This window comes from Acomys russatus, chromosome 29 (assembly GCF_903995435.1).
Source record: "Acomys russatus chromosome 29, mAcoRus1.1, whole genome shotgun sequence".
NCBI lineage: Eukaryota > Metazoa > Chordata > Mammalia > Rodentia > Muridae > Acomys > Acomys russatus.
This window is the reverse complement of record NC_067165.1, coordinates 32698402-32715853: the sequence shown is the minus strand read 5'-3', so window position 1 is coordinate 32715853 and position 17452 is coordinate 32698402. Positions and strand designations below refer to the sequence as shown.

The window sequence follows — 17452 nt, the reverse complement described above, 5'->3', positions numbered from 1 at the left end:
CAGAGGCAGGCAGACCTATGAGCGGGTCCCAGCTCTCCACCTTTTCTGCGTTCATTCACGAAGTGAGTGTAGGAGCTACCTCCTGTGTTGATAAGAATGCGGTGCTCCGCAGCCCTGTGCACAGTGCCCAGTGCATAGGGGTGTCTCCTCATCTTTGGAACCTTTAACTTTGGCCTTGAATCACAGATTTGGTTTTTCTGAATGTCTGACCATCCGGATTCTCGTTCTACCTGTCCTGATCGTAAAAGCCCTTGCCTCTCTGGGTCACCCAAGTTTATACCCAGAGACCCAACTTCCTGGAGCTCCCTGGAAATTTGCCCCATCACTGGCTTGGCCCTGCATAGCCAGTGATGCCTTGAGACTCACCAAAGACACTGGCAGATCTGCTGCCTGGGACCACAGTGCCCAGGGCCATCTGCTTGCCTGCATCATGGCCTCTTGGGAGGAAATGGAGTGACAGCTTGTATTAGTTGTCTCGGAAATGGACTTGCTGGGGAACGATACTGGCATCTGGAGGAGGCCAGAATCAGAGTCAGGACCTTGAAGCCTCAAGGTGAGGTGACTTATTCCCCCTGGGAGGGCCTGCCCAAAAGCCTGATGTCCCTGGAAGCCAGACATTTGCTATTGGCCCCTGCAGGAGATAGCAAGCCTGCTAAGTGGCCTTCTGCTTCCTGCCTTGCTCAGGAGAAGGGGGAAGGGAGGGCGCAGGGTGGGAGAAAGCAGCACAGCAGTGCGAGCCTGGGGTGATTGTCATGGTTACGCTCTGACAAAACAAATGGCTCTGCTTCCTGCAGGCCACCTAAACAGCCATCGCAATGTTGGCATTGATCAAGCCAGCTGTCAGGGCAGCCAGGCACTGGGCTTGGGTACCAGAGCCTAGGCTGAGAGCTCTCTCTGGTAGCTTTGGGCACCGGGAGACAGCTGTGGGGGGAGGAAGTTTGCCCTCACACATGTTGCTTCTGGGACAAGGTAAGGGTTAGTACAACCAGTGCCCTGCGGTAGTGCCTTATCCCAAGTGCAGAGGGTGTGTGTATATGCATGGGGAGTTTGTGTGAAAGTGACTTGCGCTGTGTGCTCATTTGCTCATTCTGTGGGGAGGGGCTCCGGAGGTTCCAGCATCAGAAGTGAGGATGTGACCACATGTTGCTCCTATGGCGCTCTCTCTCTCTCTCTCTCTCTCTCTCTCTCTCTCTCTCTCTCTCTCTCTCTCTCCTTTACTCCCTCCCCTCTCCCCCTCTCTCTTTTCTTACACTGTCTTCTGTGTGTAATTCTCTCAGCATCTCCTCCCTCTGTCTCTGTCTCTTCTCTTTGTCTCTGTCTCTCTTCATCTCTCTGTCTCAGCTTCCCATCCCTGCCACCTCTTTCCACCATCTCTCTGTCCCCATCACTTCTAATCTGTCCTCTAGGGCACCAGGGCAGTCCGTGCTCTGCAGACTGCCCACCCCCACTGCCAAGCTCCAGGCTTGTGCCTGCTGCCCTCTGGGTGCCTGGCATGTGACTGTCTCCAAAGCCGCTGGCGGAGGGCGCATTCTCTTCTGAACCCTCACGTCCTGGGATCCTGGAGGTAAGAAGGTCCTGAATAGGGAGGGGGGTAATTAGGTGGTAGGAGGTGGTGGGAGTCAGGGGGCCTGGCACCGTGAACAGTGATTTCTGCTGACATGTCAAGCCCCTGCTGAAAGTCCTCTCACATTTCCTGCTGCAGCTCCGGAGGTCCTGGGAAGTCCTAGTGTTTTATTTTGATGTTCCTGTCCCAGCTGGTGGCATAGAAGGTTTCAGAGGTGGGGAGCCAGAAGCCTCTAGCCCCTCCTCCACTCTGAAGAGCAACAGGCATCTCTCTCTCTCTCTCTCTCTCTCTCTCTCTCTCTCTCTCTCTCTCTCTCTCTCTCTCTCTCTCTCTCTCTCTCTCATATAGCAGGCAGCATCCTTCCTCACTTTCTCTGCTGGGACTTAAGCCTGTTTCCTGTGTCCACCCATCTAAACCAAGCAAGTCATGGGAACTGGGCAGAGGCCAAAGGGCACAGGGTGACCTGCAGCTCTCTCACTTGGAGAAGGAGCACATGAGGGCACAGAGCTCCTGTGGTTAACTGGGATAAGATTGTGGGCTGAGCCCATGGGTACATGATGTATGTCAGCTATGTCCTGTAGAGGTATGTGGAGGTGCACTTCTGGAGGAAGCTATCCCTGGGAGTAGGGACATAACATGTACGCAGCAAGCCACATGAGTAGATAAGGGAGTCGTGGTACGTGTATATAAACATGTTCACATTTCATGAATGCAAGAGCAGTATGCTTTTTAACCAGTGACATGAAGGAAATTAAGAGTGTGTGTACATGTATCTGTGGGAATTAAGATTGTTAAGACTGTGGGTTAAGCCTGACCATCATTTGACTTAGCAGAACCCCCCCCCCCGCCCCAAGACCTGACATATAAGTGTAACATCCTTTAGGTTTAGAATGTTCACTCATCTCCAGGGGCAGCAATGCTTGGGCCATTCCTAACAGCACAGTTCATGGCTCAAAGCAGTGTGTCTGTCTGGATAATCTGTGGACCTCACGGCTTTTCTGGCTTGAGACACACCAAGATGCCTGGCACAAAGGTCCCTTGGGCTGTGAACATCCTTCCACCTTAGCTTTAGGAGTTGGGAAACTCTGGGGGGGGTGGGTCTGTGAGCTCTTATCACAAGCACTATCCCCAAACCTGGGCCAGATGGTGTTCTCAGAATGCTCACTATCCACTGGCCATCAGGCTAAGAGTTGTTATCCAGGCTACAGGGACATGCACCTGGATGCCAACAGTATGCCCTTGTCAGAGGGAGTTCTCCCACTGAGTTCTCCTACCCAAGTAATTTGACCAACTTTGGCCTTTTGTGCCTCTCACAGCTGTTCTCCTCCCAGTGAGAACCTTTGCCCACTCATGGCCAATTGGGTGGTGTGGACTATGGCCCTGGAGAAGGATGGATGCTGATACTGTGGGGGGAAAAGAGTCAGAGGAAGGGCCCAGATAAAAACCATTGGCTTGGGCTTCTACTTGGTTCAGGTTTTTGCTGGGTGCTGTGGTTTCTTTCTTTTCTTTCTTTCTTTTTTTTTTTTTTTTTTTAATTTATTTATTACTTATACAGTATTCTGCAGGCCAGAAGAGGGCACAAGATCTCATTATAGATGGTTATGAGCCACCATGTGGTTGCTGGGAATTGAACTCAGGATCTTTGGAAGAACAGCCAGTGCTCTTAATCTCTGAGCCATCTCTCCAGCCCAGGGCTATGGTTTCTTACAGGGCCTCCCTGCAGATCCCTTGGAAGGACTTAGCTCCAGAGCCACACTGGCCAAACCCTATAGACTCTCCTAGTCTCACAAGTTCCCTTATTTGGCCAAACTGGGGATGGGACCTTGACATTGCAAAGTCAAGCAATGTCAGCAAGATGTTCTGGGGACCTAGCAATGGGTCAGCAGAGTCAGTGGGGCATGTGGGCTCCAGCCCACAGTGGGAGCACACAAGTCTTTTGGTCTTGTTAACAACTTCCTGGAACCCCGGCTTCTCTCCTTAGCCTCTGGGGCATTTATCTAGCCGTAAAGCTGACATTTGCAATTCTCCGCATGCCTGGATTCTTTATGGAAAGGGCATTGGCATCAAGGGTGCTCAGTGTGGGACTAAGAGGGCTTTGCAATGGAAGTAATGTTAGTGTAGGGATGTGGACGAAGCAGCAGAAGCATGTGGCTGGGCTGTGTACACCGGTGGAGAAGGAGCAAAAAGGTTTGGTTTAAGAGTGTTGGGTCAGTGTGCATGATCAGACAGGGAGGGGTGGAAAAAGAAAAAAGAAATGAAACCACTGAGTCCCACTGGGTGCCACCTGATGCCAGGTACTGAGCTGGGAGTTGGGTTTCTGTTCTCAGGGAAATGAGGGCTCAAGCTGGAAAGGGCGGTAATCTACTTCCTAAGCTTATGTCAACCAATGCCCACGAGAAGAGCTCTTAAATTTGAGCTCCATGAGCCGGTCAAGAAGCAAGCAATGGAGGGCTGAGACAGTCTGGGGCACAGAAGCCATTGGATACGTTCATGGATCATCTGCTCACCTTTAACAGCTAGGAGAGGGTGAGCCCCTTTGGGGGAGAGCAGAGTTGCCAAGGGAGACAGCCTGAGATAAGAGCTTGAGGGATGCTCACCTCCAGTCCCTTGTCTCGCTGTCCCTGGGAATGAATTTGCAAAAGCAAGAAGGGGCACAGTTGGAGAGGAGGTCAGTGGTGAGGGTGCTCCTTGACTGTGACAGACCCTTACCCTGGTGTCTGATTTCATCTTCATTTTACAGATGTTAAAAAGGCATCTTGGGGACCCGGGAGATCTAGAGAGTCCAGGGCACAAAGCAGGGCACACTTTATTAGAGTGAGGCTGGAGGTGGGGCAGGTGTCCCCTCATCTCCTGAGCAGGTGCTTTAGGATAGGCATGCAAGAGACGTGATGATAAGAAGGGTCGCCATGTCACCTCTAGAGATGTTCAGACCACTCTGTGAATGGTAACTCTTAGATATAGTTCAGAAAAGCTCTGAAGAGGAATCTAGGGAGGCTTCATGGAGGAGGTGGAACTTAAAAGAGCCCAGAAAGGCGGGTATCTTTAGAGAAACTTGGATTTGAGTGGCATGGCTCAGTGTTGAGGAGGGAGCATACGCAAGGGCCCTCAGAATGTTCGCTATCCATTGGTCATCAGGCTGTGAGTCACGGTGTCTGGCCATGGAGCAACTGGGAACAAACAGATATATACAAGAATCTGTGGAAGAGTGTATGGGATAAGGCCTCTTGAATCCTCCATGGGATCTTGAGAAACCAGGAGGATCTTGGTCCTGTATCCAATCTGAGGTCTATTGTAAGGGCTTCCTCTTCTGATGACCACACTGGGAACCAGACTCCTGGCCTGAAGACTGCTCAGGAGCTCTTCTCATGAGACTACTTGAGACCAACAGAAACAGGGGGCTAGAGTGGGAAGATAAAGAACAGCCTAGAATGGGGTCAGGGACAGGCATAGCCACAGGGAAGGGGCAGACTATCGGATTTGCACTGTGACCCCACTTCTTTGTTCAGGCACCATGAAGACCTCTGCCCAATCTGCTACCCAAGACTACGCACTTGCCCGAGCTGAGGCTTAGCAGCTGTCCCCACCAGGGTCTGGGAGGAAGGCTCCCAAACATGAGGACCTGAATTGGATTCCCTGAACCCATATAAAAATGCCAGGTGTTATGGAAGGTGCTCATAATTCTACCTTTGGAGAAGCTGGCAAGTGGGTTGTTGGGGCTTTCTGGCTAGCCAATCTTGCCTAATTGGGGAGCTCTAGGCCAGTGAAAAACCCTGTCTCAAAAGGATGGTAGGTGGTATTCCTAACACACACACACACACACACACACACACACACACACACACACACACACAGGGTTTCTTTTCCAGTGATAAAAATACCGTTGGCAAAAGCAACTCAGGGAGGAGAGGGCTTATTTCAGGATACAACTCTCACATTACATTCCATCACTGATGGAAGTCAGGACAGGAACCCAAGGCAGGAACCTCAAGGCAGGAGCTGATGCAGAGGCCATGGAGGAGTGCTGCTCACTGGCTTGCTTGCTTATGGCTTGCTCAGCCTGCTTTCTTATAGCACTCAGCCAAGCAGTAGACCCACCCAAAGTGCCCTGGGCCTGCCCAGGCCATTAATAAGAAAATAACCAATCAGGTTTGTCTACAGGCCAATCTTATGGAGGCATTTTCCTAAGTGAGGGTTCCTCTTCCCAAATGACTCTAGCTTGTGCCAAGTTGACATGAAGCTAGCGCGCGTGCACACACGCACACACACACACACACACACACACACATGCACGCACGCACGCACGCACGCACGCTCATACATGCACAAAGTCCACACCTTAGAATACTAATGAGGGGATATTTATACAAATGGTCTGCATACATGCCTGCCTTTTCTCAAGCTGCATGTCAAGCCCTGGCCACCAGTCAGCACCTATGACTGCTGGTGTCTCTGAGGCTGTTGGGCAGGAGAAGCAACGTCCAAAGAATGCCAAAGGATTACACCATGGAACTGAAATTTCATCGAAGCCATGAGACTCGGTGAAGAGGTTTAGAGGAGATGTTGGGGTCTTTTGTCCTACACAGACGAAGGAGAACCTGGACACTAGGCCAATGACAGAGAATAAAAAACATTGAAGTATGAAAAATCACAGTGCGACAAACAGAAAATTCTCTAGAAAAACCCACGCCTACCCAAGTCAATACTTGATTTGTTCTTTGAAAGTTTTGACATACAATTATAATCTTATTCTGACCCAATGTGGAGTTCTGTAGTCAAGTTTTTTTTATTTTATTTTGCCTCAAAACAAAAATCCCAATTGCAAATTTTCTTCACTGTCCCCTGTGAAACCTGGTCGCTGTTTTAAGTGGATTTGTTTCAGGTGCCCATCTCTGATCCAGCTACTGGGGGGAGTATGGAGCCCTCTGTAGTTTGTGTTTTAACACTTGTGACTTGAGTAGGTGAATGGACACACAGGGAACTGTGGAGCTGTTGCAAAAATCGGGCACTTCTGTCTGTTGGGTTGCTTGCTTCCCAGCTGTCAACCACCACACCTCACATCCTTTATTTAATGCTGGCTGCTGGCCACTTTCCTGAACCCTGGAGATACAGCATTGAGAAAATAAAAGCTCTTTCTTCACGGAGAGCGTACCATAGTGGTACCACTTCCTCCACATCTTAGTCGCCTTGTATTGTGGCTTCCGTGTCCGGGCATCACCTTAGCTTACAGACCAGAACATTCGTGGCTTCACTGGCCAGGTCTGATTGTGCAAATGCTCCTGCCACATGTTCAAAGCAGGTCACATGTCATCACAGAATGCCATCACTCTTACACACGTGCTTCCAAGGTTGCTATGGCAGGAAACAGGACAGCGCCAAGAACACTGGCTTTCAAAGCCTCTGCCCTGAAGTGAAGAACTTCACAACTGCACAGCTCAGTGGCTCTCAACCTTCCTGACACGGTGACCCTTTAATACAGCTAGCCCCTCATGGTGTGGTGACCCCGGCCATAAAATCATTTCATGGCTACTTCATAACTGTAATTGTGCTACTGTTATGAATCATAATGTAATTATCGAGTATGCAGGATACCTCATATGCCACCTCAAAGAGGTCATGACCCACAGGTTGAGAACTCTTTTTTTTTTCTTTTAAAATTTTTTTATTAATTTATTCATATTACATCTCAATTGTTAGCCCTTCCCTTGTATCCTCCTATTCCTCCCTCCCTCCTGCTTCCCCCCTTCTCCCCTCCCCTATGTCTGTGATTAAGGGAGACCTCTTTCCCCTATATATGCTCTTAGAGTATCAAGTCTCTTCTTGGTAACTTACTATCCTTCCTCTGAGTGCCGCCAGGCCTCCCCATCCAGGGGACATGGTCAGAAAAGGGGGCACCACAGTTCGTGTGAGAGTCAGATCTCACTCTCCACTCAATGGTGGAGAATATCCTGTTCATCGGCTATGTCTGAGTAGGGGTTCGAGAGAACTTTTGCTATAGCTCATTGGCTGACGCAAGACGCATGCACCTCAGGGTTTCAAGGAGGCAGAGGCATGCAGCCTGCCCTCTCTGTTTAAAGAGGACAGCCTAGATCTGCTCAGCAACATGGAGATCATTGTAGGCGTAACGAGAAGGGGAGCATGGGAGCTTCTGTCAGACCGCTTAACAGGGCACAGGGAGGGATGGAGAGATTAACCTGGAATAGTCATTTGCAGGGTCTTAGCTCCCCAGCCACAACCCCAGCAACCAGCCCTCAGCTCTGATTGGCTGATGAGACTCCCTGCGGCCAGGACAGTCAGACCTCAGCCCTTGCAGGTCCAAGCTTAGCAGGGCAACAGGCTAGTTTGGATAGAAGCCTTCTTTGCTTCCCTTCTGAGCCAAAGTCTCCTGATTCTTAAGATGAAAATTGCGGGGCTGCTGAGGTTTGTTTCTTGTTTTTCCTCTCTCCTGGCTCTTGGCGCTCTAACATTTATGGATGTGAAAGCTCCTTGATTACAAATTGCGTGAGGTATGAATGAACACCAGCGCTTTTATGACTCACGGCTGAATCTGAAAATGTTAATTGGTCACAGGCTAAAAGCTCCCTGGACAACTTTTAATTGCATCATTTTTACTCTTTTAAGCCGCCGAAGGCTTCTGAGACAGCCTATTTCGAAGAGATCGCTCACCTGCCTTTTTAGAGGGCTGAGCTTGGCTACCTTGGCCACATCTTCCTATCAACCACCCACTTGCCTTCAAAAGTACCCCAAAATGTGGATGTGGAGGTGCACACCTCTCTTCCCAGCACTCTGGATGATGAGGCATGAGGGGATCGTGAGTTTGAGGCCAGTCTGCACTATATGGTGAATGCCAGGCTACTCTGGGCTACATAGAAAAACTCTATCTCAAAAAAAAGAAAAAAAGAAAGAAAGAAAGAAAAAGAAAAAGTGAGCTGGTGACTGTGTGTAGTGCATTGTAGGCTGTTGCACTTTCTCCTGATGGCACTGGCCAGCAGACTGGGGTACTGTGCCATTTCCACGAGTCTGAAAGTAGAGACTTAGCCAAGTGAAGTGCTGTGCTGTGTCACTGGGTGGCACACACCAGAGCCTGGCTTCAAGCTGAATTCTATCAGTGATCTAAGGCAAGCACTTTTGGCTCCCAGGCTGACTGAGCAGGAACCTCGCAACTGCCTCCTCTCCCACCTATAACTCTGCTTGGCTTAGTCTCTGTTGCTAACACCTCTAGTTGGTACCTGGGGCTCTCAAAGAGAAAGCTGTCTCTTCTTGTGTGAGTGAGGGACCCCAGAGCCCTCAGCGTTGCTATGACATTGTAGGAAACACAGGGACACGGTACAGCCAGGGTCCTGTTTCCCACACCATCACCTACTACCAGATCTCTGATCCAGGTGGGTTTCTTAACCTCTCTTGCATTTTCTTTAATCATATGTAAATTGAAACAAAATGATGCCCAAAATGAGTCCCAAGGTTGGATGACAATCCAGGTACACTAATTAATGCAGTGCTTGACTTCATAACAGTTTTGTGGGGGGAGTTTGGGGGCCTCTGCGTCCCCAAATCTTATTTCCATAAGCCTGGTTGGCACTAAGGGCACATCTTAAAGGCAGTGACACCTACCTGCACTTATTAACTTTTTGAGGGTTCACACAAGCCAAAGGGCAAAAGCGTCATGTCCCAGGTTGGTTCTTCTGCAGCTCGGTGCCCATCCCGGGAAGAGCTATACTCCCCTTCATTCAGCCACTCTCCCATGTGCCCAGTGCGGACTGCAGGAGGAGCTCAATGAGGTCGAACTGTGTGTCAGCTAGAAGCCTTCACCCCACCCTGACTATTGCAAAGCACAGAAGAAGGGCGGGAGCCAGGCTGATCCTAAGTGAAGCCGGAGTGAGTGCAAGCTGGCTGCAGGTGCACTGGCCAGGCCACAAGACATGAGCTGGCTGAAGCCAGCTAGCAGCCGAGGGCCATGGTCCAAACAGTAGGTTCCTGAGTTTGGGTTCAAATCCTGCCTCTATTACCATGTGGCTGTGTGACCTTAAGGCTAATTTAACCTCTCCGGATGCTGGTTTTCTCAACTGTAAAGAGATGACCTGCCCTTACAGAAGTTAAATGAGATCATGGATGGTCCTCCAGAAACCTACCCTCAATTATGAGGACTAGACTAAGTAGTGGACACGTGGTTTCCTTAAAAGGATGGCTTCCAGCCTGACCCGTGCTGTGTCTCCAAAAGTCCCTTAGGCCCACAAAAGAAGAAGGAATGACATTCACTCTCCTATTAGAGTCCAGCTAGCCTGGGCAAGGCTTGTTGGGAGCGGGGGGGGGGGGGGCGGTGTCACCCTATCCATGCCACCCATCCACTCTGAAAACAAGCATTGTAGGGTGGCATGGTTCAGAAAGTGACCACTCAAGCTGGAGCAAAATGGGGTGGTAGGGTGGTAGCCATGCCTGCTCCCCTGGTCTGGCCTGAGGATTACTTGCACCTTCTCACAGACAATACTGGAGGTGATACCTGGAGTTATTCTGTGTACCATTGTTTTGTTTTTAAAAAAACGCACAGGCACTACTCTGTATGCTAGAAACAGAACAAAGACTAGGGCATTCCTGGTTCCTCCCCCTAGGTCTTACACTTCCAGAAAATTTAGCAAAGACAGACACTAAACCAGTAACTCACCAACCTCCAGGCTCCACCCTCTATGTTGTGTGTAGCCCCAAGAGATACGGCGCAGTTGCGTAGCAGCAGGAGTCCCAGTCTGGGATCCATACTGAGTTTGGGGAGAAGAGCTGGTGCTCAGGCTCTGTGGCTTTTACTGCCTGTCCAATGTTCTCTGCCACCCACACGGCCTCCCTGTGCCATCTTGAAGGGGCAGCCTGTGCTGGAGAGGCCTCACAGCTTGTCACTACCTGCTCTAGGATCTCAGAGGGAAGTTCAGACAAGAAACGGATTCAGACACCAACATGTGTAGGCATGAGGCCGGTCATACCTGGCTGCAGATCGGTGGGGAGAGAGGAGTTGTGGGTAATCAGGGTTACCATAGGAAATGCCAGAAGTTTGGGGGCCCAGGGAGAGTCTAAGTGGGTGGGTGAATTGGATAAAATCCTTAAAAAAATGATAAAGTAGATGTGAGCCGTTGCTGAGGACCAAAGCTGAGTGAGCATCATCCGATATACAATCTCTCTCCTGCATCCTCCCCATAGCCCTGCCACAATGCACTCCTAATGTAGTCATAGAGCAGAGAAACAGATTTTCAGAGACACTCCCAGCTGGAGAGAGATAGACTTGGAAGACAAAGGAAGATTCCAGGAGAAGAAATCAGCTCCCTTGTCTGCTGGGTTTTTGTTGTTGTTTTGGTTTGGTTTGGTTTGGTTTGGTTGTCATGTAGAGGTGTTTGGAGAGAGCATGGGTCAGTGATCACCCTCCTTTCTATAGCACGCCAACACAAAAGGCCGCCTCTAAAGAACAGTTTCAAAAGAGTCCTTCCTCTGCCCAGCATCCTCTGCTTCTCCTCCGCACAAGACCACAGGCTTGGTCTAGAGGCAGGGATGAGGCTGGGAGCCATGTAAGAATCCATTTAGTGCCTTTTCACAGGGCTCCAGGGATGCTGGCAGCTCAGTGGGTAAGTTCACCTTTAAAGGCACCACAGAAGGGTGATGTAAACTGAATTGGTGGAGGCAGAATCCAATTCCCTTAGCAACATGTGTCCTTGTTTGAGAAGCCTTCATAGGCAGCCTTCAGCACCGCAAGCTCCTTGGAGGGCCACCTGCCAGCGAGCATCATTTGCATGCACTTAAGCCATACCTCTGAATAGCTAAGAACCTTGGAGACCCTGCAGTGGACCACTTTCTTCTGGAGTTTTCGGGCACCACCTGCTCGTTTCTCCCTTCTCCAGCAGGTCAGTCACTAAGTGCAGACAGCCTGGGCTTCTGCTTCCTTGAAGCTGACTGTCCTGGACAACAGCACTGACTAGACTCCATGCTCCTGGAGAAGGAGAAGACAGCAAGGACAGTAAGGCTGGATATTTTCTGTCTTGACTGTTTCTCTAAGGAAGACTTCCCTCTAGATGCCTCTGGGATGGGGTCCTATGAGCTTTGGGTTGAAAGCTACTATTCAGTTGCTAACATGAGCCTACAGCCAAGGCCTTAGTCTCTCACCTCTTCATAATACAGTCGATGGTCCTATTCACTTGCTCACAAATAGAGTACACAGCATCCGTTCACTGCGTTTGTTTGCTATGGGGTCTTGGTATGTAGTTCAGGCTGGACTCAGTCTCCAAAGAATTGGGATTAAGATATGTAACATATCTAGCCCATTCACTCACTGTTCACTATCAACTATGGGTCTCGAACTGAAAGAGGAAGGCCGGGATCCTTCATGACATCTAATTGATTTGGTAGGTTCACAGGTAATGGGCGGCAGGCAGATGTGTTGGTACGCTCCCCCACTGCCTCCAGCGAACACTGCCTATATCCAGCTTCTTGCTGTTTTCATATCCCATGGATGTCCATTACACTCTATTTCCCACCCCCATTAGTATCTCTTCCTGCCTCCTGCCTCTCCTCCTTCCAGTTTCATGACTCCCCCCCCCCCCCCCCCCCGCCGACACACACACATACAGAAACACACACACCTACACCCACATGTAACTTTAAATCTAGGTTCCCAGCTAGACAAATAGTGCAGTGATCAACATGGATTGCAAGTGTCTCTGTGATGTGCCAACCTGGAGTCCTTTCGGGGAGTACCAAGAAATGTCATGGCTAGGCTGGACAGTGCATTCTGTTTTTACTGTCTTTGAGGACACTCTGTGTTGACTTTGATAGTGGCTATGCAGGCTTATATTCCCAAGAGCAGTGAAGGGCTCTTCTCTCCCCACAGCCTCCCCAACATTAGTTGTCATTTGTTTCTCTTGATGACAGCCATTCTTACTAGGGTGAGCTCGTCTCAAAACAGTTTTAATTTGCATTTCCCTGGTAACTAAGAATGTTGAATACATTTTTCAACTGATATCGGCCATTTGTGTTTCTCCTCACGGGAACTGTCTACTCAGTTCATTACTTTGTGTACTGATTGGTTCACTCAGTTTTTTTAGTGTTTATTTCTTCAGGTCTTTATATATCCTATATATTAATTATCTTGTCTGGTGTGTAATTGGCAGAGATGTTTTCCCTTCCTGTAGGTTGTCTCTCACTCTGCTGATTGTTTTTCTGCAATTCTGTTGGTCAGCTCTTGCAATTATTTCTTGCACTGCTGGGATTCTTTCCAGAAAAGCCTGCTCGTGCCTGTTGACATAGAGTCCTTGCCTCAAGTTCTAGGAGAATGTGTCCTGGTTGGGTGGCTGAGAAAAAGGACACAAAGTATGAGAACAAGGGCCATGTCTGTCTTGTCTGTCTGTCTCTCCGCTGGGCCTAATGCAGTAGGCATGCCATGTGCATCTGCTGACAGAAAATAGCACAACCAGATGAGATACATGGCATGAGAACTGCAGGCTCTCTCTGTTGAAAGAACTCGGCGGGGGGGGGGGGCATGGAGATGGGAGCCTTGGAGTTGGGGGAGGGGCTTGAAAGTGGCTAAGATCTCCTCCAGGGGGCCAGGTAAAGGCAGCAAGACCAGAAGACAGACCTTAGAGTAACCATGGGAGATCTTGATGATTGGCAGGATGAGAGAAATGCCATAGAGGTGGGGATCTGGCCGGCACATGGATGTGTGGTCTGGGAATAGCAAAAGTTAGAGGATGGAAACTAGAATGTGAGAACCCTAGAATTCTAGAAGCTTGGCACAATTGACTCAGACTCTGGGAACACGCCGACTGTGGCCCATTTTGATGGGAGAATTTGGTTGCCAGTCTGTGGTTGGCACTGGAGCTCCCTAAAGAAGTGAAAGGGCTTTCTAGGGGTAACAAGGAATGGGACCTCCAAACTGAGGTAAGATGGTAGTTTTGAACCCAGACTCATGTTGTGAGTTTATGGTCTATCTAGTACAAGCCTAGCTAGGCACACTTAGCCACGAGATGCCAACCTTGGGAACATGATCTGGGGTAGGAGGATATGGCCAGGATGGGGGCAAAAGGCTTCTGGAATGCCAGGACAGAGCCAAACTGCCATGTCTGGGACAGTCACGGGTTGAGTTGCTAGCAGCTGAACAGATTTCATGGCCAACCTGAGACCTTGTCCTGAGACCTATACTTCAGCAGAGATCCACAGGAAGTTCTCTACTGGGCAGGTGCGGAGAAAGCTAAGACCCAGAGCACTGACTCAGATGCTCAAGGTGCACAGCATGGGAACATCAGAGCCATTGGGCTTGTTTCTCTGTTAATGGCTCTCTGGGCTCTACCCCCATCAGGCTCCATCACTGCTCTAAACACACACCTAGCCACACCTGGGCAAGTTACTATCTTTGTGCTTTCTTCTTCTTCTTCTTCTTCTTCTTCTTCTTCTTCTTCTTCTTCTTCTTCTTCTTCTTCTTCTTCTTCTTCTTCTTCTTCTTCTTCTTCTTCTTCTTCTTCTTCTTCTTCTTCTTCTTCTTCCTTTTCTGCCACTGCTGCTGCTTCTTGGGCAGTGCTAGGAATCAAATCAAGGGCCCTGCTGGGCAAGCATTCTATCAACATGCTATATTCCAAGCCCTTTTTAAATCTCTTTTTAAAATGTCAAAATCCCAGCACTCAGGCGGCAGACACAAGTGGATTGCTGTGAGTTCGAGGCCAGCCTGGTCTACAAAGAGAGAGTCCAGGACAGCCAAGCCAAGGACACAGAGAAGCACTGTCTCTAAAAACAAAACAAAACAAAATGCCAAAGTCCCCTAGCAAGGGGGTGTGGTCACCCCTGAGCCCCCAGGAACCCCAGTGTGGGTGTTCCCCATCCTGTGGCAGCTGGAGATGCAAGTTCCAGAAGTCTTATGCTTGCTCCATTGTCCCTTTGCATCTCCCACACTCAACACAGACTGAGAAGCAGCCTGGGGCAGAGACAATGGGCTATGGAAGATGAGCTGGTGCCCACTGATACTGGCCTCTGGCGAGCTGCGACATATTAGGTCTGAACTTGTAAAGTGACCCCTAATAGTATCAGTTGGCACAGAAGACCTTTAGGGTACCCCTCTGAGAGATCTTTCTCTGAACCAAGCCTGACAGAGGACATTAGGACAGAAGCTAAGAAGACACAGGGAGTGTCCTCCAAGAACTTGTCAGCCTGTACATGGTACATAGGTGGTTGCACTGCCTTGGACTGTGGGATGTGATGGACAAGGGCGCGTGGGATATGTAGACCATGGAGAGACAACATCAGATGGACAAGAATGTCAAGAAAGCATTCACAAGGCTGGAGAGATGGCTCAGCCAGTAGAGTGTTTACCATGCAATCAGGAGACCTGGTTTTGATTCCAGGAACCCATGTGAAAAAAAGTTCAAGCATGATGATTTATACATGCAATCCCAGTGCTGAGACAGTACACACAGGCTCGCTGGCCAGCCAGCCTAGCCAAAATGATAAGTTCCAGGTAACAGTGAGAGACCTTGTCTCAAAAACAAGGTAGAAGGTATCCTCATGAACCATACATGTGGTTGGCTCTGGCCTCCTTACACATGAACATGGACCTGCTCACACACACTCCATACAGGCATACACACACACACACACACACACATACACTCTCTCTCTCTCTCTCCACACTTCACGTAGATACATACACAGACCCGTACACATATATAGCATTCAGATACACACATACACACTCAAAACAGGCACACACACACTCCCAACTCCCCAAACACACATATACACACACCATACAGATACACAGACACATATCATGTAATAATCACATTCCATACACACAGAAATAAAGACAGACACACAGAAATAAAGACAGACATACACACACACTCCATACATACACACATATTCCATACAGATATACACACACACACACACACACACACTGTACAAATGCACACACATACAAACCTGCATCTATCCACATACTTCACACACATGCAGACATGAAGGCTTCATGAAGAAGGCAACAGGAGGATAGGGCTTACATGATGAATGGGATTTAAAAGGACAGAGAAGGTGGCATCCATTGTCCTTGAAAAGGGCTCTGGGGTGGCAAAAAATCAACAAACAACAATAAAAGTCTGTTCAGGCTTCAGTAAGAATATCAGAGGGTCTGGAGGAAGGAGGTGTTGTTGGCTCTGTTTCTTAACAATTAAACTTTATTATACAACCCAACTAGCTTACACAAGAAGGAAAAAAAGGTTAAAGGGACAAAAGAGTGAACCTTCCGGTATCCGTTCCACAGGACGGGTCCTTAGGTGTCTCTCTGGCCCACGTGCTGCTCTACACGCGCTCAAGCCTGGGCTGAACTTGTTCTCTCCTCCCCACCTGTCTGAGTCACATGGGAAGGACGGTCTCTTTCTCCTGTTGAGGGTCAATTAGAAAAACAATAGCCCAGTTGGGGTTCCCAGGTCTGCTTCCTGAATTCCAGGCCCAGGATGGCTCCACTCAGTCTGTCACAGGGATTCATGGGGTGCCCCAAGGGTAAAGCCTGCCAAGACTGCTTCCACCTGTGACAAAGCTTAATCTTTCCCACAGGGTGTATAGAACTTGGCAGGAGGTGACACTGGTCAGAGATGAGGACCCAGTGGGGAAAGCCTTGAAGAATGTGCAAGGAATTTGGCTTGTCCCCCATTGGACAAAGGCAATGGAAGCCAGCTCAGGAGGAGTGGAGGTGTGTGTGTGTGTATGTGTGTGTGTGTGTGTGTGTGTGTGTGTGTGTGTGTGTGTGTGTGTGCACGCTCGCGCGCATGTGTATGTATGCACACATGTGTGTGGTGATGGAGAGGATCCAAGAGAAAACAGGCTGAGTTGAAAGACCCACTTCTCAACCCATGGGTCAAGACCCCTTTGGGAGTTGAATCACCATTTCCCAAGGGTCACATATCAGATCCTGCTCATCAGATATTTATATTACAATTCATAACAGTAGCAAAGTTATAGTTATGAAGTAGCAACAAAAATAATTTTATGGTTAGGGGGGTCATCACAACATGAGGAACTATGTTAAAGGGTCACAGCATTAGGAAGATTGAGAACCACTGACTTAGGAGGTGATGGAGGTGGTCCAGGGGACACTAGTGAAGTAACAGGGTTAGTCGAAGTAGAGACAAGAGAACACTCAGGCTTAGAGGAAAGCTTAAAGCACAAAGATGTGTCACCGTGATTAAGTATGTGGCCTCCACGGCCCTGAGGCTTAGGTTCAGCTCCAAGCCTCATCACTTCCCAGCTGTGGGATCTTGAACACATTTCTCACCTCTCTAAGCCTTGATGTTTTGTCAATACAGGATAGAAGGGGCCAGCAAGGTATCTCAGAGAACGAAAGACACTTGCTGCCAAACCTGCTCACTTGTATTTGATGCCTGCCACCCACATTGTGGGAGGAGAGAACTGAGTTCCTCGAGTTGTTCTGCAGGCATACTGTGTCATGCATGCATGCATGCGTGCACGCGCGCGCACACACACACACATAATAAAACAATAAAAGATTTTAAAGAAAGAGAAGAGTAGCTGCCTCTTAAGACATGTTTCCAAAGTATATGTTCAAGGCACTCAGAATGAGTTTCATCTATTCACCGGGCATCTGCTGTGTGCCAACACTGTTCTCTGGGTAACAGGTACAATCTAAACAAACTCAAACAGAATCCCACCCTCGCACAACCATACTCAAGAAGAGCACAGAAACGCATTAGACAAGACAAACAAAATATACATTTGAACAGGTGTGTGCACTAAGGAAGAAATGCAGCAAGGGAGTCTGGGAAGTAGTGAGTAGTAAGGGACAAAGCAGTCACCAGTGGCGTCTGAAGGTGACGGCATGAGAGTGGAAATAGAGACAAAGCAAGAAAGGAGCAAAGG

General features: G+C 49.1%; 1 protein-coding gene across 1 annotated transcript in view; it reads left to right on the top strand.

Moving 5' to 3' along the window:
* Positions 1-1285: 1285 nt before the first annotated feature.
* Positions 1286-17452, top strand: part of Vwa5b1 (von Willebrand factor A domain containing 5B1) — a 64327-nt gene continuing 48160 nt past the window's right edge. Inside the window, exon 1 of the mRNA XM_051171818.1 lies at positions 1286-1564. The gene's annotated coding sequence lies outside the window, so the exon portion shown is untranslated. The remainder of the gene's footprint in view (positions 1565-17452) is intronic.